The 27,511-nt window shown below is 40.7% G+C and overlaps 1 protein-coding gene and 1 non-coding gene across 15 annotated transcripts in view; both read right to left on the bottom strand.

The window, feature by feature from the left end:
- The window catches only part of Anks1b (ankyrin repeat and sterile alpha motif domain containing 1B), a 1,024,799-nt gene that overhangs the window by 480,327 nt on the left and 516,961 nt on the right, over positions 1-27,511 (bottom strand). The window lies entirely within an intron of this gene.
- Positions 26,040-26,148, bottom strand: LOC128120127 (U6 spliceosomal RNA). Its single transcript, XR_008221777.1, has one exon. It is a non-coding gene; the product is annotated as a U6 spliceosomal RNA (small nuclear RNA).

The raw sequence follows: 27,511 nt of genomic DNA, 5'->3' as shown, positions 1-27,511 counted from the left end.
TTTGAGAGAAAAATATGGAGATTCAGATTTTGGCACTGAACCAAAGAATGATAAACAGTACATTTTCCAAAAAGAATAGCTATAATATTCAAACATCTAACAGAGCTATCTGGCTGATTAATGGAGATCAGAATGAAATTGAGGCCAGGCCATACGGAAGCTGAAAGAGGCCCCAGTTATGTTGGGCAATGGGGTTTGAAGTCCTAATATAGGGTTTTGATTAGTCCTTGGTTCAGCCTTCTGTTTTACCTAGTCAATGTTACAGACCATCAGATTTTATTTTTTAAATATCTGTAAAATTTAACTGCTTCATTCTTTCCTATCCATAACTGATTCCTGCTTATTATTGACATCTCAGTATCTTTTCCTCACAGAGGCTTGTTCTGATCCTAATTCAAGAAATCGCCATTACCAACCTTTAGCTGTGTAACCCCCATAGCCTCCCACCTCTTTCTGTCACTCTTTAATTTTATTTTATTTACTTAAGACTGCAAACTTTTTTTTGCTTATTATGCACCATTCCCATCATTACAATGTAAACTTTTTTAAGGACAATGATTTTATCAGTTAACATCTAAATTCTGGTACCCAGACTAGCCTCTGGAATGTGGCAAGTGTTTTCCTGCCTGGCCTGGGTAACAATGAAAAGTTCTCTAACTAGTCTCCTTGACAAAGCCTTACCCTCTCCCTCCAGATCATATTCTCCACCAGGCCTACACTGTTCTCTATAATTCAAGGACACTCATGCTGCACCACTATTCAAAGCTCTTCAATGTTTCTTCGAAATTGAAATAAATATCACCAAAGCATAGGGTGGCAAGTGCAATCACTTTAAGTAGTCCACAGAAGAACATTTAACAGTTATCTTTTATTTATTTTAATGTTCATTCTTATAAACCATAGATGGCACATTAAGCCCATGATATCAGAGATATTACTTGAGATTAAAAAAAAAAACCTATAAATCCATTTAGAGACATAGGGAACAAAACAAAACAAGGAATACATCCTCAAGTGAATCTGGACTGTGCTGTTCTAGAGAATAAAACCCAGAGCCACTGCTTCAATTGCACTGAGCCCCAGTTTTCCTCTGTGGCGTAACAGCCACCACATCTTGTTCTACACTTTCTGTCTTAGTGAATTCAAGCTATTTGCAGCTCTTTCCCCCATTATCCCGTGCTCATCTGTGTAGTCCAGCCACTTCCTACGATTAGAATGTCATTGGTTTATCCTTTTACCGTACTATCACCTGATCAGCTTCACTCATCCTTATGACTCCGCTCAGGTTACCAACCCCAAGAGACCTTCCTTTTGTTTCCTCTACCCAAGTCTTCCCTTCCAGTCTTTGTTGTCATCACATCTTCCACGTGGAACATTCCTAACATTAGGGTCAAAGTGATCTTTCAGTTAATAGCCCCAACCTCTGCCACAAGGCATGAATGAATGCTTCATCAGAACAATGCTTACTAAGCTATCAAGAGTAATTAGTTTTAACTTTTCCCCCCAATACTTCCTTGTATGACATATATTGGATTCCTTCATTTCCTTCATTCAATTGTACAAAGTTCAGGTGCTAGTTTGGTAACTAGCTTGTTAAAAAGACAAGTGAAAAGGTCCTAGCAACACCTCATGCTATGCTTTGTTGGTAGATGTGACATTAATCTTGACTGTTAACTTGATGGGATTTAGAATCACCGTGGACACGAATCTCAAGGCATGCTTGTGAGGGATTATCTAGATTATGGTAATTGAAGTAGGCAGTGTCATTTCATTGTCTGGAGGCAAGGACTGAATAAAAAGGAAAAAGCCATCTGCATGCCTGCGTTCATTGAGTTTTGCTTCCTGACTGTGGTTGAGATGTGATCAGCCGTCCCTTGCTCCTACTTCCACCCCTTCACTGCTTCGATGGAATGCACCTTCTGGAACTGTAAGCCTACAGAAACTAGTCTTTCTTAGGTTGTTGTTATCATGCATTTTTGTTATGGCAGCCATATAAATAACTAATAAAAATGGGGAAGAAAGATGAACCAAGATGGGATGAAGTAAGACTTAGGTAATGTTGAAAATAACAGTTGAATTTATAGATAAGAAATGCTACATCTCTTCAGAGATTGCATGATAATCCATTGTTCACAAATCAAAGGTTTGTATAGGAATGGGAGTGGAAGGTTAATGTGTGTGTGTGTGTGTGTGTGTGTGTGTGTGTGTGTGTGTGTGTGTGTGTGTGTGTGTGTCTTGGAAACTTGCAGATCTTGGGTATTCTCATTTTTGTCTTTTTCTTGGGAAGTTGAATCAATAACAATCCTTGTATACCTGGGAATGTCCTGAAGGGGTTAGGGTAAATGACTGGCTGGTACTGAATCAATACTCAACTAACTTGGAATAAAGAGTAGATACTAAGAACCAGACACCCTGATGTGAGAGTGTGTGTCCACTAAACAGAACATCCTATGGAAATCAGACACTGTGGAATTAGACAGGAACAAAAAATCACCCTCTGCAGATTCCAGTGTGGCATTATGCAGGCCATACCCAATGACAAATGACTGCAGTCACCAAAGGAGGCTGCTGCCCAATTTTACAGAGCCCATTTGGGGGATTACATCTTTGTCAGACACAATGGACAAGGGACTATGAAAAGGACACCAATTTCAGAATGCTTAGTGCTTGAGAAATCACATGAAGCCAGCTAGAAACAATTCTGGGAAGATAGCAGAGTAACAAACACCTGAAAAGTGTATCTCTCCCCTCGTAGAAAGCAATCTCACTGGCCAAATCTGTCTGCCATAACTATTTTTGGAACTCAGGAGTTTATTGATGGCTTGAAGCATTCAGAGGAAGGTTTGGATTGCAAATTGGCTAATGCCCAATCAATTTGAACTCTTAGCACACTATCAACTACCTATTCCCCATTGTTAGCTACCGGGTAGGCAGCTGTGCATCTGTTCCTGGGGCATCTACACAAAGCTTGAGAGAGTCAGCATGCATGCAAAGAGGACTCTGGCCACTGAAGGGCAGCAGTTTGTGCTCTGGCCTCAGATTACTACTTCGGATCAGGCAGAGACAACAGTCAATATTGTTGCAACATTCACACCACATTGTTGCATTACCCACCCACCCCCCACACCTCCCCACTCCCCACACACTCTAAAGCAGCTGCAATACAGGTGAAATTAGAATGTCTCTTCATATGCTCAGGAGAGGTTTCCCAAGTACCAACGGTAGACTAGAAAACAAAAGAACAAGCAAACCACCAACTGGAACACCCACCAACACCCACAACACCCACCAACACCCACAACACCCACCAACATCCACAACACCCACCAACACCCACAACACCCACCAACACCCACAACACCCACCAACACCCACAACACCCACCAACACCCACAACACCCACAACACCCACCAACACCCACAACACCCACCAACACCCACAACACCCACCAACACCCACAACACCCACCAACACCCACAACACCCACCAACACTCACAACACCCACCAACACCCACAACACCCACCAACACTCACCAACACCCACAACACCCACCAACACCCACCAACACCCACAACACCCACCAACACCCACAACACCCACCAATACCCACCAACACCCACAACACCCACCAACACCCACAACACCCACCAACACCCATAACACCTACCAACACCCACAACACCCACCAACAACCACAACACCCACCAACACCCACAACACCCACCAACACCCACAACACCCACCAACACTCACCAACACCCACAACACCCACCAACACCCACCAACACCCACAACACCCACCAACACCCACAACACCCACCAATACCCACCAACACCCACAACACCCACCAACACCCACAACACCCACCAACACCCATAACACCTACCAACACCCACAACACCCACCAACAACCACAACACCCACCAACACCCACAACACCCACCAACACCCACAACACCCACAACACCCACCAACACCCACAACACCCACCAACACCCACAACACCCACCAACAACCACAACACCCACCAACAACCACAACACCCAAGTACACCCACAAGAGTGGAAGAGTGATGGCACAATATATTTCTTACTTTCCTCATCTTTGTGACAAAAATGCCTGGCAGAAGGAACGTAAGGGTAGAGGGTTTGTCTTGGCTCATGGCTTCAGGAGGTTTTGGTTGATAATGGTAGGTAAGGGATGCCAACAAGCATGGCTCAGTCACCGTTGGTGGGGGCGTGAAGTGTCTGGCCACAAAGTGATGGTAAAACAAGAAGCAGAGAATGGGTCAGAAATAGGGCTGGGCCAGCTCACTTCTGTCAGCTAGGGCCTGTATACTACAGTTGCTATAATCCTCCCCAAACAATGCCTCCAACTGGGCATATATTTAAACTTATATGTGGTGATATTTTATTTGTGCTGAAATGTGGTGATATTTTATTTGTATGTTAATAAAGTTTGCCTGGAGATCAGAGGAAATAGTAAACCAGTAAACACAAAAGTCAGGCAGTGGTAGCACATGCCCTTAATCCGATCACGTGGCAGGTAGAGTCTCTGTGTGTTCAAGGACACAGCCAAGTGTGGTGACACACACCTTTAATCCCAGCACCAACCATAGAGACCTGGAGGTCTGTACAGACAGACAGGGACAAGGAAGTGAGGTAGCTGGGTTAAGAGCCAATGAGAGGGCAGAAGAGCAACAGCAAGGCAATAAAGGCGCCGGTAGACAGGAAGTAGTCTCTTTTTTTTTGGAGGCTACAGAGCTGGTGAGGTCAGGTGGTTGGTGACTCTCACTATCTCCCTGATCTGTAAGGCTTTCACCCCTATATTTGGCTCTGTGTTCTTTATTTTGTAAGACTGCTTAGAAATTCTTCTACACATATATTTATATATTCAAACACATTAGCCTATGAGGAACATTCACATTTAAACCTTAACCCATAGTTCCACAAGGTTGGAGGCAAATTCTCTAGATTTTAACAACAAGAATGATAACAAAAATCACAAGCCATATGGGGAAAAAAAAAACCAGGAAACAGAAGATGCCCGATTTAAAGAGAAAAAAATCCCACTGGAAACTATAAGAAATCTGATGATAGTTCTAGTCAGAAAAGATTTCAATTTTATTAAAGATCAAAGAACTAAAGGAACAAGTGTAAAAAATATATAGAAAGTGACATATGAACAAAATAGAAATATTGTTAAAGACAAAACTTTAAAAGGACCCAAAAGGAAAATTTTAATAGAAAATATGCTTTTCTGAAAGGTTCACTAGAGGAGTTCAAAGGCAGGAATGAGTAGGCAGGAATACTAATGTACACACATGCAGCGAATTTCAGATCTCTAAAACATATGAAGTAAATGTTATAATAGAAACAATTCTATTATAATAGTTGAATACTTCACCGCCCCATTCTCAATAATGAACAGAACAAGCAGAGGAAGCCTCATAAGGAAGTCAAGAACATAATTAACTCAGTGTAACAATCAGAACTAATAGAAATATCCTGAAAAATCTGCCTACTGTCAACAGAATACATGTCTTCCTCATGAATATTAGACCATATACTGGGACAAACCATATGTTAGGTTACAAATTATCTCAGTAAAAGATAAAAATATGTCACATAAAATGTCCTTTCTAGAAGGAAAACTAGAAAATTTGCAAAATTGTCTCAAACAAACATACAAACATGAACACAAGCAAAAAAAAATCAGTGGATCATGGGAAATTTGAAATTATTTAGAAAAGAACAAACACAAATACACACCAAAATCTATGGATGAGGCAGTCCTCACTTGTTTAGTACATTTGGTGATTTAGGTAGGGACAATACTGATGTGCTGTGTATGAGTTTGATACACAATATGATCAGGGGTGTGGTCTCTATACTGGTTGGTTGGTATGCTCAAAGGCAATCATTTACATAACTCAGGGGTGTGGTCTCTATATTGGTTGGTTTGTATGCTCAAAGGCAATCATTTACATAACTCTAGGAATTAGCTCTGGGAAGGGCTGGGTCTCCTGAATCAAAGCCTCAGATGCTAGCCTACAAATAATAAGAAAATACAATCAATAAAGCTCAGGCCTAGTTGGCATGTAATTAAGTATACGGTTATATAGGTATAGAGGCAGGACAGATCTCTCCTACTGCCCATGCCTTAGTACCCTCTGAAAAATCACAAGGATAATAGGGCCCTACAGTGGTTGAGGAAAGATGTCTGTAAGATCTTACAACTCTACAAGTGGTTTTGTTTTCCTATATCCATCTTTAAGGTCAAAGACCACAGTAGCAAAGATAATAGTCTTGACTAGTACTTTGGCACCGAAAGTTGAAGATGAAGTCATTTCATTTACTTTGTTAAGTGAGAGAAAACATGAACATGAAACATATTTGGGAGGTGGGATTATAATGATGTCTAAGTTAAGACATTTAAATCTCTTTCTTTTCAACATCATTCATCTGAGAGACTTTATGGAAAGCACTCTTTGAAGGTACCCTTCGAAATGTCTTCCTGTGGAGAGTTAATAACCCTTTACAGTTGCTCACACACTTCTGTAATGTTGTCACCATTTCACTGGGTATCATACAGGGCTGTCACAGACCCCAGCAGTATCTGTGGATCACTTTTCATAGAGAGAAAAATAGTCTGTACAGTTTTTCTGCTATTGATAGAGTTTCTGTCTTAAAGTGCTATCAACAAGTATGATGTCTTGCTCCAGTCATTTATTCTATGTAACTCCTTCCACATGAGCACCAAGTCTTAACCTCATTAGAACGTGAACTTGAAATACAGGACATCATTCCTTTAAGCAGATCGAGGTGTGGAACAGACTCCTCAGGTGTAGTTTCTGGAAGATAGCTCCTTGGGTGTCATTCATCTTGTCTGCTGTGAGCTTCAGAGTTCACATATTCAAAGCTCTCCATGTGCCCAAATGCTAAGACAGTAGCATTTCAAAAAGGGAAAATGGGAAGCAAACAGCAGTGTGTAGACTATAGAAACCCTGAAAGCCAGCTGGGTGCAGGGTTGCTCGTTTTTGTTTTGTTGTTGGTTTTTGTTTGTTTGTTTTGTTTTCCCCAATTGGAGCTCAGTCCTGTTGTCTCAAACTTACTCACTATTGCTTTTGGTCCCTGGGGCAATAGAAAGGAGCTCCCAGAACTGTAAGAAAGTAAAGTTACACTTAAACCATTCAGTTGTGGGATTTTGTTATGCAAACCCTAGGAAATGAATAGACAATCCTTAAAATGAGTTCTAGTCTCCAGGTTCTTGGCTTTTCCTTCTTAACAATCTTTCATTGAACTTTTAAATTAATTTTTTTTTTAAAAAAATAGATTCTTCTATCATACAACTCACATTCTTATGCTCTATTTGTGTTCAAAAAGCTTAGGGAATGCAAGTAACATTTTATATACTGTACTCGTCCTGGTCCTTTTAGTACAACCTAAGCATGCTTCTAACATAACCATCATCTCAGAAACGGCATGGGATTTGTGTGCATTAATTCAGAACCTATCATTAGGAAAATGTCCTAGCTGAAGACCTCTTCAAGACAAGCCCTTTCTACACAGAGTTCCCTGAGAGACTGCTGGGTGACTCTGTGTGAAACTCAAGCATTTAAACAGTTCCATCCCCGAGTGGGGTTGGAGTCCCAGGCAAGTCTATAAGGTCCTGGGCCTTCCCTTATATCTGGAACTTCCCATGAAGTTCTGCCTTTGATTTTATTTTTTGAGGATTTAATAAAAAAAAAAACTTATAGTCTTTCCATAGGATTACATCTTAGGTCACATTTTCCTGATAGTTCTGTAGTTATGAGCTCTGCTTAGAAGCCATTTTTCAAATATTTGATTAATTTGACACGTAGAAAGACTTAAGTAAGCCAACTATCTATCTATCTATCTATCTATCTATCTATCTATCTATGCCTATAAGTATTTGTATTTAATAGTCAATCCTCTCACTTTTATGAGACTTAGAGCATTCTGTGTGAAAATCTTAGATCATGTTTAGGCACCCTATTTTATACTGTAAGCAACACTTGCCAGAGCCTTGTCATTATGTCAACAGCATCCTTTCTGAAGCCTTTACTCACATTTGCTTTCCTCTCCCTGACCCCAGTGACAGCCCGCTCATCTGCTCCAGGCTTCCGCTAACACTTTTCTTTTTAAGTTTCTACCCAGCATTCTCTTTGAGGCCTAATAGAATGTCATGAACACTTTCCAACACCCTCCAAGCTACCTGGATTAAAAAGTTATTGTGATACCGCCGAAGATACTGAAATGGCAGCACTGTTTTTCCAGGTACTAAAATCCACTGCAGTCACAGTTGCTATTCAAAACAATACGGCAAAAGCATAATCCACTCAGAGGTTTGCTCCCATGTCTGATGGTTGGTAAATGCCTCGAGAGCTGTGAGAAAATAAAGTAATAGACTTTAAACCACTTACTGCTTGTATTGTTACGACTGCCCTGGGAAACTTACAATCTTTAAAAGAGGTGGGGGGAAATCCCTACTTCTGACAACTCAATCAGACATTTATAAAACATAATATAGTAACTGGTAGCCTACAGGTACAAGATGAATAAACCATCCCCTTGGCAATAAGACTGTACATGTCAGCAATTAGAGATGTAAAATGGGACTCTTAACAACTGAGAACTTTTTAATAGGTTTGTAATGCTTACGTCCCTGAATAGGCCACGCCATCTCTTTATAGTACCCTAATAGTTTACCAGGTAATCATTGTGAATCCTGTTGAATTTATTCTAACTCATGGATATATTCCTCGTCTCTTCTCTTTCTCATGAGAACTTTCTTTTCTTGGTAATCAATTTCAAGACATCTCTAAGATGAGGTATTGGGAAGAATTTAAGCCTAAGCGAGAACTGTAATTTTGAAATGAGCGTGGGGCTGGGGCACAGTTTAATTTTAGTGTACATACTTCACATGGAGGAGACCCTGGGTCCAGTTCCCAGAGCTGTAAAGAAAAAGGAGCTTGGCTGGGCAGTGGTGGCGCACGCCTTTAACCCCAGCACTCGGGAGGCAGAGGCAGGCGGATCTGTGTGAGTTTGAGGCCAACCTGGGCTACAGAGTGAGTTCCAGGAAAGGCACAAAGCTACACAGAGAAATTCTATCTCAAAAAACAAAAGAAAAAAAAAAAGAAAGAAAAAAGAAAAAGGAGCTTGTTGGTCCCCAGGCTGTGTAAGAAGCACAGCCTGCCCCTGCCTCATCCATGCCTGTTGACAGGCAGTTCTGTAGCTAGAGTTTTCCTGCCTGGCCCACAGTCGCTCAGACCCGACCAAGTAAACACAGAGACTTATATTGGTTACAAACTGTATGGCCGTGGCAGGCTTCTCACTAACTGTTCTTACAGCTTAAATTAATCCATTTCTATTAATCTATACCTTGCCACGTGGCTTGTGGCTTACCGGCATCTTCACATGCTGTTTCTCATCATGGCAGCTGGCAGTGTCTCTCTCTCAGCCTTCCACTTCCCAGTTTTATTCTCCTCCTTGTCCCGCCTACACTTCCTGCCTAGCCATTGGCCAATCAGTGATTTATTTATTGACCAATCAGCAACACACTTGATATACAGACCACCCCACAGCAGTTCTTAACAAATGACGGTATTATTTTAAGATTTGAGTCTGTTCACTTCTCACGAACACCTAATAAAAAGAATATGTTTTTTAGTTACCTTAAACATGTCCAGAAAAAGGAAAAACAAAGCAAATCACTTGACTTTTTCATGGACATTATCAAAGCTATTCTGCTGCCAGCATCAGTTACTGTTCTGTTGCTGTGATCAAATACCACGACCAAAAGCTACTTAAGGCTGCGCAGGGCTAAGGGTCTACAATGGCAGGGAAGGAAGGCATGGCAGCGAGATCAGAAAGCTGAGAGATCACAACTCAACTACACACAGGAAGCAAAGAAAGTGAACGGGAAGGAGGGCAAGGCTATAAAGTCTCAGCTCTCCCCCTCAGCGACGGGCTTCCTCCAGCAAGACTGCATCTTAAAAGTTCCATCACCTCCCCCAAACTGTGCCACCAACTGGGGGCCAAGTTTTCAAATACGTGAGTCTACAGAGAACATTTCTCATTCCAACTACAATGCAAAATGACAAGGAATAATCCTCCTGGCTCCTTCTGATTTTTACCATTTGAAAGGGTGTTCTGAAAACAAGGTCATTTCATGGAAAGAAATAAAAACATACATTAGAGGTATCTCTATCAACATGTGAGGGGCTAGATGCAAAAATGTGCTAATGGATTAGCAAAGACTCCTTCCTTTGTTTTCAAAATTATCTCATTACAGAAGGTCCTTAAACCTTCAGTTTTGTTCAAAATCTTGGGATGTGGATGTAAACCACATCCAGGCAAACAAGATCTAGCTCAAGACACTAAGTGCCTTCAAACTGCTATGACTCATTCACTGGGCCATGTGGGACCTCAGATAGATAGAAAAGTAGATTACGGATCTCTGTATGATTGAGTGTACTTTTTATTAGGTACAACAGACCACAGTGAAATTTTACCCTCGAGATGATTACTGAACAGGTCTCATCTCACAGCCTGAACAATGCATATTTGTCTTTTCTACTCAAGATATAATTCTAACGTTCTTTGTGCTCAATCTCAGCACACTTACTTGATTCATAAACAAAGTGATCGAAGGGAGAGTAATCAATAGGTGTAATTCTACCTTTTGCGACATAAAAAGATAGAATTATTCAAGTGAGAATGTCAGAAATCAAGCTGTCCATAAAAGATTTGTTTCTTCCCATGGATAGTGCTGTGGTGATGGGGGAAGGGTGGCCTATCCAGGAACTGCATTCCTCTGTTGTTATTGCATTCAGTGGGACCCTGTGACAGCGATCAGGCATGAAGGATGTTTGTATAGCTGATGAACCCTCTGTCCATGCCTGCCCTCTGTCCAGGAGTTCCTCAGACACTCCTGGATCTTCCACACCACTGGCTAAATAGCAACACCTTGGCTGATGCTGCAAGTCACAGTGTCCAGATGAACTCCCGTGACCAAGCTCTGAGCCTTGGACTTTGAATAAGGAGAAAAAAAAGGCTACTCTGTTAAGCCACTAAAATGACAAGGGCATGTTCGCTCCTGTAGCAAGTATTTGTATTAACAAATATGCAGAGACTGGGGAATAGTTTGGTCAGTAAATTGCTTGCTGTGAAAGCATCAGGACCCGAATTTGGTCCACAGCATCCATGTAAAAGCACAAGGTGTGGTGGTATGCGTTTGTAATCCCAGTGCTGGGAGGTAAGGAAAGGAAGATCTCTGGCACTCTCTGGCTTGCCAGTGTAGACTAATCAGCAAGCCCCAGGTACTAGAGAGAGGCCCTGTCTCAACAAATAACCTGGATGGACCCCAAGACATGGTATCTGTGGATGATCTCTGGCTTACATATACATACACACCTCCACACACATTTGCACATACAGTGTATGCTGTTGTGATAAAATACTTTAACCAAAGCAACTTGAGGGAGGAAGGTTTATTTTATTTATTATTATTTTATTATTATCATTATTATTATTATTATTATTGGTTTTTCAAGACAGGGTTTCTCTGTGTAGCTTTGTGCCTTTCCTGGATCTTGTTCTATAGACCAGACTGGCCTTGAACTCACAAAGATCCACCTGCCTTGGCCTCCCGAGTGCTGGGATTAAAGGCGTGCACCACCACCGCCCGGTTGGAAGGTTTATTTTGATTCACAGTTCCAGGTTACAGTCTACAGTCCATCCCGGTGGAGAACTCAAGGAAGGAGAGGCATGAAGCAGCTGGTCACATGGCATCCATAGTCCGGAAGGAGAGTGCAACAAATGCTTGTGCTCAGCTCACTCTCTACTGTTTATACAGCCTGGAATTCCAGCCCAGGGGATGGTGTCACAGGTATTAGTTAGTAGGCAGGTCTTCCCATTTCAGATAACCTAATCAAGATCCCACCAACACATACACTGGCATGGCGAGCGGTTCATCTCTTAGGGGACTCTAGATCTAATCCAGTTAACAATTAAAAAATTGACCATCACACACACACACACACACACACACACACACACACACACACACACACACACACAGAGAGAGAGAGAGAGAGAGAGAGAGAGAGAGAGAAAGAGAAATAAAGACAGACAGACAGAGAGACAAAGACAGAGGGACAGAGAGAGAAAGGCAGAGAGGCAGATAGACAAACAGGTAGACAGAGAGACAGACAGAGACAGAGAGAAATGGAAAGAAAGAGGTGCTCCAAACGTGCCTCGTACCCTCTCGCTTTGTCCCCCTCCCTCTGCTCTTCCCTTTGAATCTCATCCTCTAAGACTGAGGTCAGGAATCACCTCGTACGAGCACCTCTGAAAGGCTTCAAGTCAAGCTAAATACGGACTTTCCGTGACGAGTTTGCAGGTAACCACTTCCTAATATCTAACAACCTAGCTGACACACTAATTCAAGAAACATGCATTAAGTAGTAAATGGAGAAAGGGGAGTACTTTGAGCATGAATAAAGTATAAGCCCTCTGGAAAGAAAGAGATGAGGTCTTTCTTTGTCATGGCAAATACAATGCTCTAAATATTAAATATGTCTATACATTACTAGTCTTTCTTCTGCTTTAGATTGCTTCACATGAATCCAAATTGGACTCCTAGAGGATGCACGGCACACTGTACTTCATGCTCATCTTATCCCTTCAACAGACCATGAACCTCCTGGAGACAGAGGTCATGGTCATTGTGTTCCTGTTGTCAATCTTGTAGATAATATGGTGCCTCAGCTAGGACAGGCTGTGAACAGCTACATGCTAACTGACCTGCTCACCAGGTGACTGTTGGACAGACATAGTCAAGAGGTGATCTCAAAGTGTTCATGAAATAGAAAAAAGATAAATAAACAAGTTCTATGAAGGATGATCGAGATGTCATCTATGCAAGGTACACAATTCAGTGATTTCCAATGGAGAACTGTGACACCGGTCCTGTAATCTCATTTTGGAACTTTCCTACCATCTAATAAAGAAACCTTGTACCAATCCTGCCTCACTTATCCTCTCCCCATTCCCAGCCCTAGGCGATTGTTAATTCAGTTTCTCCCTATATATAGATTTGCCTCATTTGGACGCTTCATGTAAATGGAATCATATAATCCATGGGGTTTTTAAAATAAGAATTGTATCTTTTCGCAAAGGCTGATTATCTTTTAAAAATACAGTTGAATATTATAAAATGTGATCTTAAATGTGCAAAAGTATAATATATTTGGAGCACTTTTTCTCTCTCCTTGTGTGTGTGTGTGTGTGTGTGTGTGTGTGTGTGTGTGTGTGTGTGTGTGTGTGTCTGTGGGTGATGGTTAATGTCAATTGTCAACTTGAAACCTAGAGAAAGATTAACAATGTAAGTCCAAGGTGGGGTTTTGCATGACTGTTGGAACGGCTTAGAATTGGCAGTTAGAGGAGCACCTCGACCCCACACTCCTCCCTATTGTTTTAGTTGTTTGCAGGTCTCCAACAGTTCAGACCATAATCCTCCATCAGAAGAGTCTTACATTTGCTCGCCTTCTGAATGGAGGATCTCCTACAAACAAGAGGCAAGATGGGAATACAAAGGCAGGTGTCTGGGTCCAGGAAACACTACCCCACTGACTTGCATTGTACAGGGAAATGAACAAGAAACAAAAATTACACACGAGGTGCTGATCCACTAAGGACTGGTCTGTATCTGTGAATAGCAGCTAGTGTTCAGGTCGCATATTGCCGCATGATCCATTCCACGAAAAACAGACTGAAAGTTATCTACTCCAGAAGAATAAATACTTCTTTACTTTAGAATTTTCAAAATGATAAGAGGAAATTCTGAATCCTTCTAGGAGGAGGGTTCTTTGCCAGTTGGTTGCAGGCTTACACGGTGACAAGTCTCGCCTAACTGGATGAATTATGGGACAATGCTAAGAGCTCAGACCTGAACATTTGGCCTGGTTCTTCTATAAAGTAAAACAAAACAAAACAAAACAACAACAAAAAACCCACCTGTATCAGTTGCTGGGTAATTCCAAGTAAATGAGAAGGGACAAACATACTTTCATCACTTTTTGTGGCCTTTAACTAGTGTATTGACCCTCACAATGCCCAGCAAATAAAAGTCCTCAGGAGAAGTTGGAAATGTCTCACCAGAATGTAACTTCATTCAGGAGAAGCAGAATTATACACAAGGCAGAACATGGGCTTTGGACATGGGCTGTCACGGGCTTAATTCTGTACCAGTTAAACAAGTGTTTATTGAGAAACTGCTAATTAAATAGAATCACGAAAATGCCGACAGTCAGCTCTGTGAGTATAAAAATCATATTTTAATTTAGTTCAATATAATTCATATGTGTTGAACACTGCTGTGTGTGCTGGGCATTCAGCAAGAACCAAATCAACTCCTTGTTCTCACAAAGTTTACAACTTAGTGGCAAGAGAGCATGGAAACAAATCAGTAGACAAAATGTTCATTAATGACAGATGCAATTGAGAAAAACAAAGGTCTGGGGATAAGTATGTTGTAAAGGGAGGGACTTACAACTTTACTGCATATGGGAAAGCTTCTGTGTTTGCTAAAGCAGTGTCTTGGAATGGAACTGCAGATCAAATAGGGTAAGCCACAGGGCTACTTGGGGAAGGACAGAGGAGGCAGAAGGGTCAAACACCAAGGCCCCGAGGTGCAACTGTACTTGGCACATTCACATGCAGAATTGTGCTTGGCAAGATCACTGGAGCTGAAGAACTTGGGTAATAGAGTGTAAAGGGAGAAATATCGCTAGCAATCCATGGAGTCTACTTAATGAGCAAAGGAATTTATTTGGAGGTTAACTCACAAAGCAGAATTAAGGAATTTGTTGCAGGATCCTGGAAGGGTGAGGCACAGTCCAACACTGTTCTTAGGCGAGATCTGCCCTGGTCCATCCCAGCCTCCAACATCACAAGGTATTGAAGAGAGCATTGCGCATGTGCATCCCAGGTCTTAAGGGTCCCCAAGCGGCCATGCCCCAGGATCAGGTACTTCAAGGTCATAGGCAGGTATAACAGTTACCTGCTACCTTACTAGGGGCGGTGCTTTAGGGCATGGTAAGAACAGCTACCCCCTACAAGAGGTGAATGGTAAAAGGCCAGGCAAGCAATGTTGTAAGGTTTGCTCCTGTAGACCTTGTACTGCTTTACAATGACCGCTTTTCAATGAAATATGAGAAATCAGTCTTGGAAGTTTGTGGGGATAAGTAACACATGTTTTCAAAGGGTAGCTTACACTAGATTAAAGATAGATCTTCAAGAGGACAAAGTGAAACCAGGAGTCAGGGAAGATGGTGGCTTGGTCTGGAATATCAGCCGTGCAGCTAAAAGGATGCTCTTCAGCTTTCTTATGTGGAAATGACAGGGTTTCTGATTAATAAGATGTGGGCTATAATTTTGAAGGGTGCCAAGGGTTTCTGAGCAAGTAGGGAGGTTGCAGTTGTTATTGCCAAGCTAGGGAACGCCATAGGAGGAGCAGGCTTTGGGGCTGGGAGAGTTAGGTGTGAGGTTGAGATGCCTAGTAGGCATTTAATAGAGAACCAAAGTTGCAAGAGGCCCCGATTAGCAAGAAAAGTCTTCAAGTCATCAGACAGTAAGCTATTAAACACAGAGGACAGTCTAGAACCAAGACCTGAGTATTCTGCTACTTAGAAGGAGAGAACGAAATCCCTGGTGAGGTTGGTGCAGAACCAGGTGGTCTGGATCCCTCTATAATGTTTCCAGGATTCAATGGCCACGATGGAAAACACAGAAAATCCTTCCCAGGTCAAAGATGTGGCATGGAAAAGAACCGAGGAGTGTCCTCGGTAAGCGCTATCTATCCCTGACCTGGTGAGATGACATACGGATGCCATGCTTCTTGTGCTGTCTTGCATTTTTTTTTCCCAGCCTCTTCAGTAAGCTGCTCCAATATGAATCCTATTTTTCAACAGTATTGGCAATGGCAGAGCCTTATGGTTTATCAATGGTTAGTTAAATGTCTCAGTCACAGACCCCACTATTGTTAGGTAGCCACCTTAGTTCTATGCCTTTTTTCCATCATCGGTTGTTAGTGAGCAGAGGGTTACAGGAGGGAGTTACCTCTAACACAGGACTGGGAAGATGGAGAGCTGCTGGGTTCCTTCCCAGGAGGCATTACTGGAGCATCACCACAACAGCTAACTGCTAACTGCTAATTTAACTTCGAGGGATATTTTTAATGGCATGGAAGAAAGAACCTGCATAAAAATAGCTATAAAGTGGACCTTCCACTGCACGCTGCTAGATCCTACTGTTGTAGCCAGATACCTGGACTGACTCAGGACCGCCTGTCTTTGAAGAAAGTGTAGACTTTCTTTGATGTAAATGTGGGTTCTTTTTAGCTCTGGGCGAAAAGAAGTCTACTTAGAAAGACGAGAGAAACATTTCCCTGAGTATATTAGACACGGTTGAAATAATACTTGGCCACAATCTTTTGGCTTTTATTTTATTTCTCTACCTATAGCAAATGTCACCAGACACTTATTGGAAGAATGGCTGGAGAAATGAAATAAATGAATGAACTCATATATCAATACATTATCTGCATTGGGGTGTAGGTCAGAATCCTCCTAAATAATTCTACACAAGCTCTGGGTTGCCTAGGGCTATAAAAAACATCATGCAATAGGGATACTTGTTCATCAAGAAGAGATACATCTCAGTCTAACCTCTAAGGAGTCTGAGAGGATGCTAGATTCTCCACATGTAGCTAAAGCAGAGTCCTGCCATGCCCACTTTGACTTGAATTGTGCTGGACTCTCTAGAAGAGCTGGACATCAGTAAAGAAAGAAGGAAAACATCAATGGTTTAACATAGTGCTGCGACATTGAGTGTCCAAAGTCACAAAACCAGACACTAGGCTGACAGTAAGACAGAAAGTGGACCTGCTGTCCTATGTTGAGGGTTATAACCCAGTGCTCTGTAACGAATATCCACTCCACCAGTCACTAAAAATTAAAACCAATGCATAAAGCTGCTGATTTGAGTAAGATTATATTCTCTTAAGTTCCCTCTCTCCATCTTTAATCCAGCCACTCTTGTCCAGACCAACCTATTTTCTTGAAAAGATTGTTGTTGAAGGTTTTAGCTCGTCTCCTGTTACCTCTGCGGCTCTCCCATGTATGCGACGGAAGTGGGGCTTCTACAGTGTAAATCAAATAAAAAAAATCTTCCACTGGCTGCTCCCCATTGGACCCCAAATGAAGACCCAACTCCCCCCTGTGCTCTTTGAGAGCCTGTACAGTCCAGGCCCTCTCTACCCGTCTGACTCCAGGTTGGATCACTGAGTAACGGTATTTTGAGGTTCACTCATTTTGCTATTAGGTCCATAACTTACTCCTTTTTTTTTATGCCCAGCAGAATTGTATATGAATATAGGACAGCCTGTTTTAGCCATTTACCTCTGGAACCAGTTTGAAGTACTTCTAGTTTGGGACTGTTGGAAGTAATTCTGCAGGGCATTTGCATGCAAGGCTTTGCAAACCATAGACATTTCATTTCTCTTCCATAAACACACAGGACTAGATGGCTAGAAGGAGGCTAAACAGATACACGGTAGACTTAAAACAATAACAACAACAACCCAAACCATGCCAAACAGTATTTTTTTCCCCAAAGAGGTCAAACATGCTGTATTTCCATGAACAACATATGAGAGGAGTGGCTACCTCTTACCCCACCTCCTCGTTGTAACCTTGAACTTGGTAATTAATGGGTGAACTAACAGCTACTGGTGTACATTGTTTTTTATATGTTTGTTTGCCATCTGAATATCTTAATGTCCCTTGTAGAGAGTTGTCTTGCTCAAGATGTTTGCTCAGTTTTCAATGGAAATGCTCGTTTCCTGATGGTTGAATTCGTCTTTACATATTCTGGATGGAGTCGCTTTTCAAATAGGATATTTTATAATATACACTCTCAGCTTTAGGTTTGTCTTCTCATTTCCAATAACTTAAAAACATAGCTATTCTGGGTAAGGGGAACATCCATCTATTGCTGGCGGAACTGCAAATCTCTTCAGCCACTATAGAAAGCAGTGTAGTGGTTCCTCGGGAAGCTGGGGATAGATTTACCTCAAGATCCAGCTACACCACTCTTGGACATATACCCAAATGACTCTATATCCTACTATAGAGACACTTGCTCAACCATGTTTATTGCTGCTCTATTCATAATAGCCAGAAACTGGAAACAGCTTAGATGTCTGTCAATGACAGCTGAATGAATAAGGAACATGTGTAACACTTACACAATGGAACATTCCTCAGCTGCCAAAAAATGATGAATTTCATAGGTAAATAAATAGAGCTAGAAAAAAAATCATCCTGGGTGAGGTGACCCTGACCTAAAGAGACAAATATGGTATATATGGATGTTAGTTAGCTCCCAAGTCTTCAATAGGCTGGCTACAACCCATATAACCACAGATGTTAGGTATAAAGTAAGGGACTAGCTGGAGGGAAGGATCTCCCTAGGAAAGGGAAATAGAATAGATAGTTGTGGATGGAGTTGGGGGGTGGGTGGGCACTGGAACAGGAAGATCAAAACAGGAGGGGAAGTGATGAGGAGGGAAAGGGAGGGAATACAAAAAGGAAAAGCTAAACCTGAGGGCCATTTGAGGGGGGTCTTACGGTCAATGAATACAGCAGAAGTTTCCTTTATTCTGTGTGTTTTGAGACAGGGTCTCACTGTGCAGCCCTAGCTGTCCTGGAACTCACTCTGTAGACCAGACTGGCCTTAGACTCGCAGAGATCCACCTGTCTCTGCCTCCCAAGGGTTAGGATTAAAGGTATGCACCACCACTGCCTGGCAGAAGTCTCTTAAAATATATACACATGTGAAAGAAATCTAAATTGGATTCACCAAATAACAGGGGGGACAAAGTAAGTGAAGGACCTATATGACAAGAACTTTAAGTCCCTGAAAAAAGAAATTGAAGAAGATGTCAGAAAATGGAAAGATCTCCCATGCTCATGGATAGGCAGGACTAATATAGTAAAAATGTCAATTTTACCAAAAGCAATCTACAGATTCAATGCAATCCCCATCAAAATACCAACACAATTCTTCACAGACCTGGAAAGAATAATACTCAACTTCATATGGAAAAACAAAATCCCAGGATAGCCAAAAGAATCCTGTACAATAAAACAACCTCTGGAGGCATCACGATCCCTGACTTCAAGCTCTACTATAGAGCTACAGTAATAAAAACAGCTTGGTACTGGCAGAAAAACCAACATGTGGACCAATGGAATCGAATTGAAGACCCTGACATTAATCCGCACACCTATGAACATATAATTTTTGACAAAGAAGCCAAAAGTGCACAATGGAAAAAAGAAAGCATCTTCAACAAATGGTGCTGGCATAACTGGATATCAACATGCAGAAGGCTGCAAATAGATCCATATCTGTCACCATGCACAAAACTTAAGTCCAAGTGGATCAAGGACCTCAACATAAATCCAGCTACTCTGAACCTGCTAGAAGAGGAAGTAGGAAGTAGTCTTGAACGCATTGGCATAGGAGATCACTTCCTAAATAGAACACCAGTAGCACAGACACTGAGAGAAACAATCAATCAATGGGACCTCTTGAAACTGAGAAGCTTTTGTAGAGCAAAGGATACATACGGTCAACAAGGCAAAGCGACAGCCTACAGAATGGGAAAAGGTCTTCACCAACCCCACATCTGACAGAGGACTGATATCCAGAATATATAAGGAACTCAAGAAATTAGACATCAAAATGCCCAACAGTCCAATTAAGAAATGGGCTATAGAACTAAACAGAGAATTCTCAACAGAGGAAACTCAAATGGCTGAAAGACATTTAAGGAATTGCTCAACATCCCTAATTATCAGGGAAATGCAAATCAAAACAACTCTGAGATACCACCTTACGCCTGTCAGAATGGCTAAGATCAAAAACACTGAAGACACCTTATGCTGGAGAGGATGTAGAGCTAGGGGAACTCTCCTCCACTGCTGGTGGGAATGCAAGCTTGTACAACCATTTATTTTTATAAGCCATTTGAGTTAAGTTTTTGTATGGTCTCCTATTTAGCTCCAGCTGTCAACTTGAAACAGCCTAGAGTTCTCTGAGGGAGTTTCAATTTAGGGAATTTGCCTTGTTCAGATTAGCCTATGGGCATGTTTGTGGGACATTTTCTTCATTTTTAAATGATATAGTAGGGACTGCCCACTGTGGGCAGTGCCATCCCTAGGCAGGTGGGCCTAGGCTATGTAAGACAGGCAGCTGAAAGCCAGAGAGTAATGCTCCTCCATTGTTTCTGTGTCGGGTTTCTGCCCGAATTCCTGACTTGGCTTCCTTTGAGGATAGCCTGTACCCTGAAAGATGAAATAAACCCTTTCTTCTTCTAAGTTGTTCTTGGTCAGAGTGTTTTATCACAGCAACAGGAAGCAAACTCATGGTGTGAGGTTTAGATAAATATTTTTCTTTCTTTTAAAAATTGACGTCTAATTGTCCAACAGTAATTCTTTAAAATACTTGGCTTCCCTTCCTGAAGTGCATTTTTGTGTGAAATCAATTAATCACATACATGTGGACTTATTTCTGAATTCTGTATTTTATTCCTTTGATCTCTTTATCTCTGCACTGATACAAAGGTCTTATATACTGTGACTTTAGAATAAGTCTTGACTGTAAGCGTAGCAACTACCCCTTTTCAAAGTTTTTCTTTTTTTTTTTCAATTCTGCATCCTTTGAATTCTTACAAGGGCTTGAAAATCAGTTTGCTAATTTCTACAAAGACCTGCTGGAATTTTGATTCAGTATCAAAAATTATTACACCCTGTATTTTTGTTCTTTGTTTACACAGGTTTTCCCGAGGCTGAGTTACATTCTTTGGGTTTCAGCCCACAAATAACATCCTCAGAGATACTGTCCCCTGGCTATGCAATTTCAGTTCTTTTTCATTTCTCTACTGCAAACATTTCACTCTATTGACTCCAAGCATTAATTACAATCTGAAATTAGCCTTGTCTATCTGTTTACATAGTTGCTTATCTGTCTTTCCAAACTGAGATTATAAGCTATAGTAGACTTTATTTGTCTCACTCTAATTATATCCGTGAAGCCAAGAAATGCTTTTGACAAACAGACACTAAACATTTATCAGATGAACCGTTGGCTATTGGACAAACATGTCTCTAAGTAAAGACTGAACTAGTATGGAGGTATACAATGCTAAACAGAACATGCTAACTTACTCATAACGGGGCATTCTCTGTGAAGACTGTTAGGATATGAATGTCACTAAGAGCTGCAGTTGTCTGAATGGCTGCCACTGGTGTTTGTTGAGCTAGTTACAGCATTACAAAAACAGGAGACTTTAAAAGCCTCTCAACTCATTGTTTATGCAGTATTATTTAAAAGGGGTCATGTGAGTCACCTTTAATACCAACACTCAGAGGGCAGAGGCAGGTGGACCTCTGAGTTTGAGGCTAGCCTGGTCTACAGAGTTAAGTTCTAGGATAGGCAGGGCTACAAAGAGAAACTCTGTCTTGAAAAACCAACAAATAAAAAAGTGGGGGGGTGTCTTAGGTTATAGTTAGTTCTAATAGATTTTGGAAAGGGAATCAGCTAGAACAAATAAAAACTTTCCATAAATATTGCAAAAATAAACAGCAGAAAACTTGAGGACCAGGAAAAATTACCATTATTTCCTAAACAATACTTGATTTAATGGTAAGTTAGCCATAGTTCTGACAGAGATAATTAGTAAGTATTGTTTAATTGTGCATCTTTAAAGAACTAAGAAATTCTACTTATTGAATCCAATGCACGATTCAAATGCATGAGTCTATCCTCAGACAGCTCATTCAACACAGACATAAAGCCCAAGGGCTGTCTCGAGATCTCTAGTACCACACAAGCAGAATTTCATCCACTGAGCTGTTTCCCTTGTTCAGAACCTTTGTTGAACTCATTTGACCCACCAAATTTGGATAGGCACCAGCTGCGTGTTAGGAACTGTGCGAGGTGATGCACAGAAGAAATGAATAAAAAAGATCCCTAAACTTTCAAAGAAGACACAGCGTCTATCATTTCTATATTTGGAAGGGAAAGCCACAATTGAGAAGTCACAAATCATGATAATGATGATTGTTTCCTCATTTCTGCCTTTGTTCGCTGTGGCTTTACAGTGGCCTTCATTCGATATTTAAGCCTTGACATAACAGTGGGCTTAGTTTTCCCCTTGCTCAGCCCAGTGACTCACAGGCGACAGCTACAGATCTAGTATTCTATTATTAGCTTCTTCAAACCTGATTATTCTAAGAAACACTTTCTACCAACAACATGGTAATCATGTTTAAATATAACTCTTCCTGGTCAATCTAAATCTGAATTTTAACCAAGTCTCCTTTGTTTAGATGTGACAATTTGTTTCTTTAAGTTAATCCATATTTTAACAATCCTAGTTGACTTTAACATGTAAGGGGTGTGTGTGTGTGTGTGTGTGTGTGTGTGTGTGTGTGTGTGTGTGTGTGTGTGTTTGTGTGTGTGTGCATGCATGCATCTGTCTGTCTGTCTGTCTAAAGCATATAACTCTGAGTGAAGATCATTGGCTCTCCCATTTAGGTTTCTTCTTTCTCCAAATCCTGTCTGCACTGTCCAGGTTTTCTAGAGCTATGGTTGTCGGGATTAGAGTTGATGAGGGATATAGCAACTCCCAATTCATGGTTGTATAACTACAGCAGTGAGGGTGATTGAATGCTTCATATGTGCCAAGTACCAGCCAACAAGCATGCTCCCTTTGATATGTATATCACTCCTATATGGTAGAGGTCCTATCATCTCATTTAACAAGAAGTCTCAGGTAGGATGAGTAATTTGGTCTAATTGCATCATTAAGCAAAGAAACAAGGTCTCAACCTCACCGGTCTGATCATAGCCTATGTATTTAGTCACTATATTAATATAAAATATATTTTAAGTTAGAAAAACAGAAAGATTAAAATAAGAACCATTTCTGTATCCTATGCAACTCTACTTTCCAGTCTTTCAGTAAGTCAGGGCAATAAGACTGCAATTGTTCATTTTCTGTCTACATGTGCATTTCTGATTTAAAAAACAAGCCAGCCATAGAAAATGTCTGCTTCTGTGGAGTTGGAAATGCAAACCTATAGCTGACCTTTCGGCTACTTTTGCAATTTTGACGACAGGTCATTTATTCTATTTCATTTTTGTAGGTTCTGAAGAATGGGAAGGCGCTTTTGAGTTAATTTATAATACAAAATGTCAACATAATGTGAAATGTAGGCTCAATTTTCACAGCAAACCTTTGTTTAAATTACTTGGCTCTTTCTCTTTTTACCCCTTCCAAACTGTAATAAAAACGAACATTAGTGTAAATATGGTCACACTAAAATCTTACCCGGTCTTAGCTTCTATCTTACTCCTTCCCAGGACTATGTTTTTCTGCTGTTTTGTCACTCACTATATAATCATAACGATCAAGTGCCTAACTTCCATGGTAAATAGTTATCCAGTTTTCCAAAGAACTTGTTCCGATGATAGAATTTAGGACAAATCTCCATGCATGCCCATACACAAGAAAAAGATAATTGATTAACACGCTTTTTGAAAATAAGTAATTTTAAAAAACTCAACATTTTCTACATTTGGGTTAGGCAATTGAACTTTATTTTTGGTATTAGAGGTTGATGTCCCCGCCTACATAGCTCCAGGGATGAGTATTTGCTTCATTGATTTCTTGTCTTTCCTAGAAAGGACAATGAATGGTTTGCACCTATTGCTGTTCCCGTCTTCGGTGGGCAAATCACAGTTCCTGCAGTCTGTTTATTGAATTTGCCTTCATGGTCAATACAGATGGCTGTAATCAAATCAGTTCTGGAACAAGTTGCACTGAATGCTGAAAGCTGCTTTGAATGGATCAGCCTAAAGATGATGGAATCTATGCAACTGCCAGATAATTATTATGATTTATAAAATGAAAAATGCTTTAATTAATTTACTAGGAGGGAAGAAACTACATCAAAAGGACTAAAATGAAAAAATATAACCAAGGGCATTAAAATCCCTAAAGAGTTAGGCCTGAGGGAAAGATTTATAAATGGTGCCCAAATGACTTCATGCAGACCTACAGATCTAGCTAATGAGTGGTTGCTAAATAGGACAAATGCAGCTCATTATCCTTTTAGAAGGACATGAATTATAGATAATTATAGGTAAACTATCATTGCAATCTGAAATGTGATGTACATGACACGTTGGGCCTTTTGTTATCTCCCACAATAAGACTGAACATCCGCCAAGTTCACATTTGCAAGTGAATTAAAAGAAAAAAAGACTGAAGCCCAGTGTAATAAACCCAATGGAGCACCTACAATTTGCTTGCAGAATAATTTTGTTTTGTTTACATATTTAGAAATCACCTTCCTAATAAAAGGAAGCTGGAGAAAAGCATAAAGGTTCATGTCCACCTGCTCTGCAGAATTTAAGCCAGCAATACATTGTTTTCAGGATGAACTTGGTGTAAGTTAGAGAAAGTGCACACATATTTACTTCTGCTTGTCCTTTCTATAGTTGATCCTGGGTCTGGTTTGGTGCCTGAAGGTGAAAGTACAGAGAAGGAGCTTGTCTGTCCAAATTTTTGACAACAGTCTGATATGGATGTAAAGACTGGAAAAAAAATATACAAGTGCTACTTGATGATGAGATGATTTCATTCAGTCTCCACAGAGCCATAGAACCGATAAGACACAGACAGATGTATAAGAGGACATGTATTTTGGGTATTGTGCGTCCTGGTTCAGAAGTTTAAAAGGCCCTTGACATGCCAATGGCAAGCTGAAGAGCCAAGAAAGCTGGCAGTATGACTTAGTTTTAGTTGCAGAAGCCTTCGAATGAGAAGAGTGGATGGTTTCTACTCTACATCCAAGGACCATCAGGTCTGATGTCCAAGAGCAAGAGAAGATGCCCTTCTTAGCTGAAGAGAGAACAAACTGGACCTTCCTCTTATTTTTCATTTTTTTACTGGATCTGCAATAGAATGTATGATACCTATCCCATTGGTAAGAGTAGATATTTACTTAATCTACTGATCAAATGCTAATCTCTTACAGAAACACTCACACATATACCTAAAAACAATAGTTTACTAATTATCTAGTCATCTAGGGGCCCAGTCAAGTTGACACACAAAATTAACTGCCACACCAGACCAAAAAACTCCAGGAAAAACTATGTTTTCTTTCAATGCATGAGTTATCCCCCAGACAGTAAGAAAATACTGAATAAGAATTATGTGCTCATTTGGATACCTCTTAGGATATGGAAATGAGTCATAAGAAATCCTATGATTAAGGGGCTTTGCCATTCATTCACTCCCTCATTCAAAAGTAAATGCATTGCAGGTACATATGTAATATATTTACTCACTCACTGGTTCATTAAAAAAAAAACATGGGCATTGGGTGTATACTGTAAGCCAGGAATTGAGGGAATTGAAAAGACCTGTTTTACCTTTATGGAGTTTAAAACCAGTCAGAGAAAAAGACAAATTTGTGGGGAGGGGATGAATACACACATACACAATCTATAACCATGTAACAGTAACATTTATGTAAACACAATTACAGATATTTGATAACCTACATGGAAGCTTCATGGTATATTATAATAAAGGGGGTATGCCAGTGGTAAACCATCAGATAGAGGGGGGGCAGGGTCCATGAGGTTAATCAAGTTGCATGTGAAAATGAAGAAAGGGTAAAACCTGTCCACGGGAAGCATGAAGACCATGGCAGGCACCCGGCAACTGTGGAAGGAGCAGGTGCAGTGAGACATTGAGGATAAGCACGGGGAACGAAACTAGCTCCTACCACTGTCTCAGACTTTCCCTTGCTGTTTGTATGACAAAAGACGTGCTCAAAGTGCAAGAGTAATTTTATCAGTTAAAAAAATATGCAAAATGCTTCATGACTTTGTGTGTCAACCCTGCTCAGGGGCCATGCTAATCTTTTCTGTATCGATCCAGTATTAGTACATGTGCTGCTAAGATGAGAGCATAAAGTCTCATGCTCTCTTATAAGCACTCCATGGTTTATCCACCTCACCATGACAAGCATTTTATTTTATTTTATTATTTATTTGTTATACACAGGGTCTCACTGGGTATCTCTGGCTGTCCTGGAACTCACGATATAGACCAGGCTGCTCTGGAACCCACAGAGATCTGTCTTTCTCTGCCTCCTAAATGCTAGGAGTAAGTGTGCCATCACACTCAGCAGATTTTACCAATGCTTTTTATCAAAATAGTAGCTGTCTTTCCTCATTGAAAGTATGAAGCTATTTACTCAAATGTGCTTTATATACTCTCCTCCCTGGAACCTCTCACGCATTACATGAGAGGACATATCATTTGCCTTTCAATGGAACACTACCATCCTTATTATTTCATTTTACTTAGCTACTAATGCCAAGGGCTCAATTAAAGTAAATTACTTTTCAGAGTTGAAAGACTGATTCCCTTTGAAAACATTCTTTGGGGGTCAACAGTGGTCACAGGCTTAAGAATTTGGGGCTGGGAATTAATGAGGACTGACAGGACAATGTATTAGTGACATGCTGGGCATAGGAATTGCTGCCCTCACTTCAAAGAAAACAACATCCCGGAAGAATCTTCATACTTCCTTTCATATGACAGCCCTTATAGATTCATCCACCAAACACACAAGAAGAGCCCCATGGCTAAGGAGCTTGAAGGAGTAGACTTGGCAATGTCTCAGAAATTTTTCTTGTAGTACTCCAAGTATAAAGTTGTGAGCACAAATGGATCTAGTTTTTAATCTACTTTTCTCATAATCTTATCAACAGAACACATTCTGTATAATCCAAGGCACACTCAAAGCTGAGATTTCATTAAAAGATAACTATATCATTCTATTGGGGGCTGGAGAGAAGGATCAGTGGTTAAGAGCATTTGCTGTTCTGGCAGGGGACCCACACTCAGTTTGCAGCACTTACATCCAGTAGCTCACATCTCCAGTTGTAGGGGATCCAGAACCCTCTTGAGTCTCCATGGATACCAGGTACACATGTGATAAACATACATATATGCAGGTACTAACACATACACGTAAAATAAAAACAAATATATGTTTAGAAAATGTCACATTTCATTAATACTTAATATCTAATACCATGGAAGTTCCAGATAGCTACTTACCATATTCTCTTGGCTAACTGGGTTCAAATGTTGGCTTTTGTGAAATGTTCAAAAAGGTCACCTCATTAAGTAGTCTTAACAAATACACAGACTTAGAATGACCTCATATGGATAAAATTATATAATACTTGTAAGTGGCAATAAACTGTGGGGGTTTTGGAAGTCGGAAGTGGCAAAAAAAACCTTGTACAGTGCCATGCCATT

This window comes from Peromyscus californicus, unplaced genomic scaffold, assembly GCF_007827085.1.
Source record: "Peromyscus californicus insignis strain IS unplaced genomic scaffold, ASM782708v3 Scaffold_24__1_contigs__length_46423439, whole genome shotgun sequence".
In the NCBI taxonomy this organism is placed as follows: Eukaryota; Metazoa; Chordata; class Mammalia; order Rodentia; family Cricetidae; genus Peromyscus; species Peromyscus californicus.
This window is presented reverse-complemented; position numbering and strand designations above follow the sequence as displayed.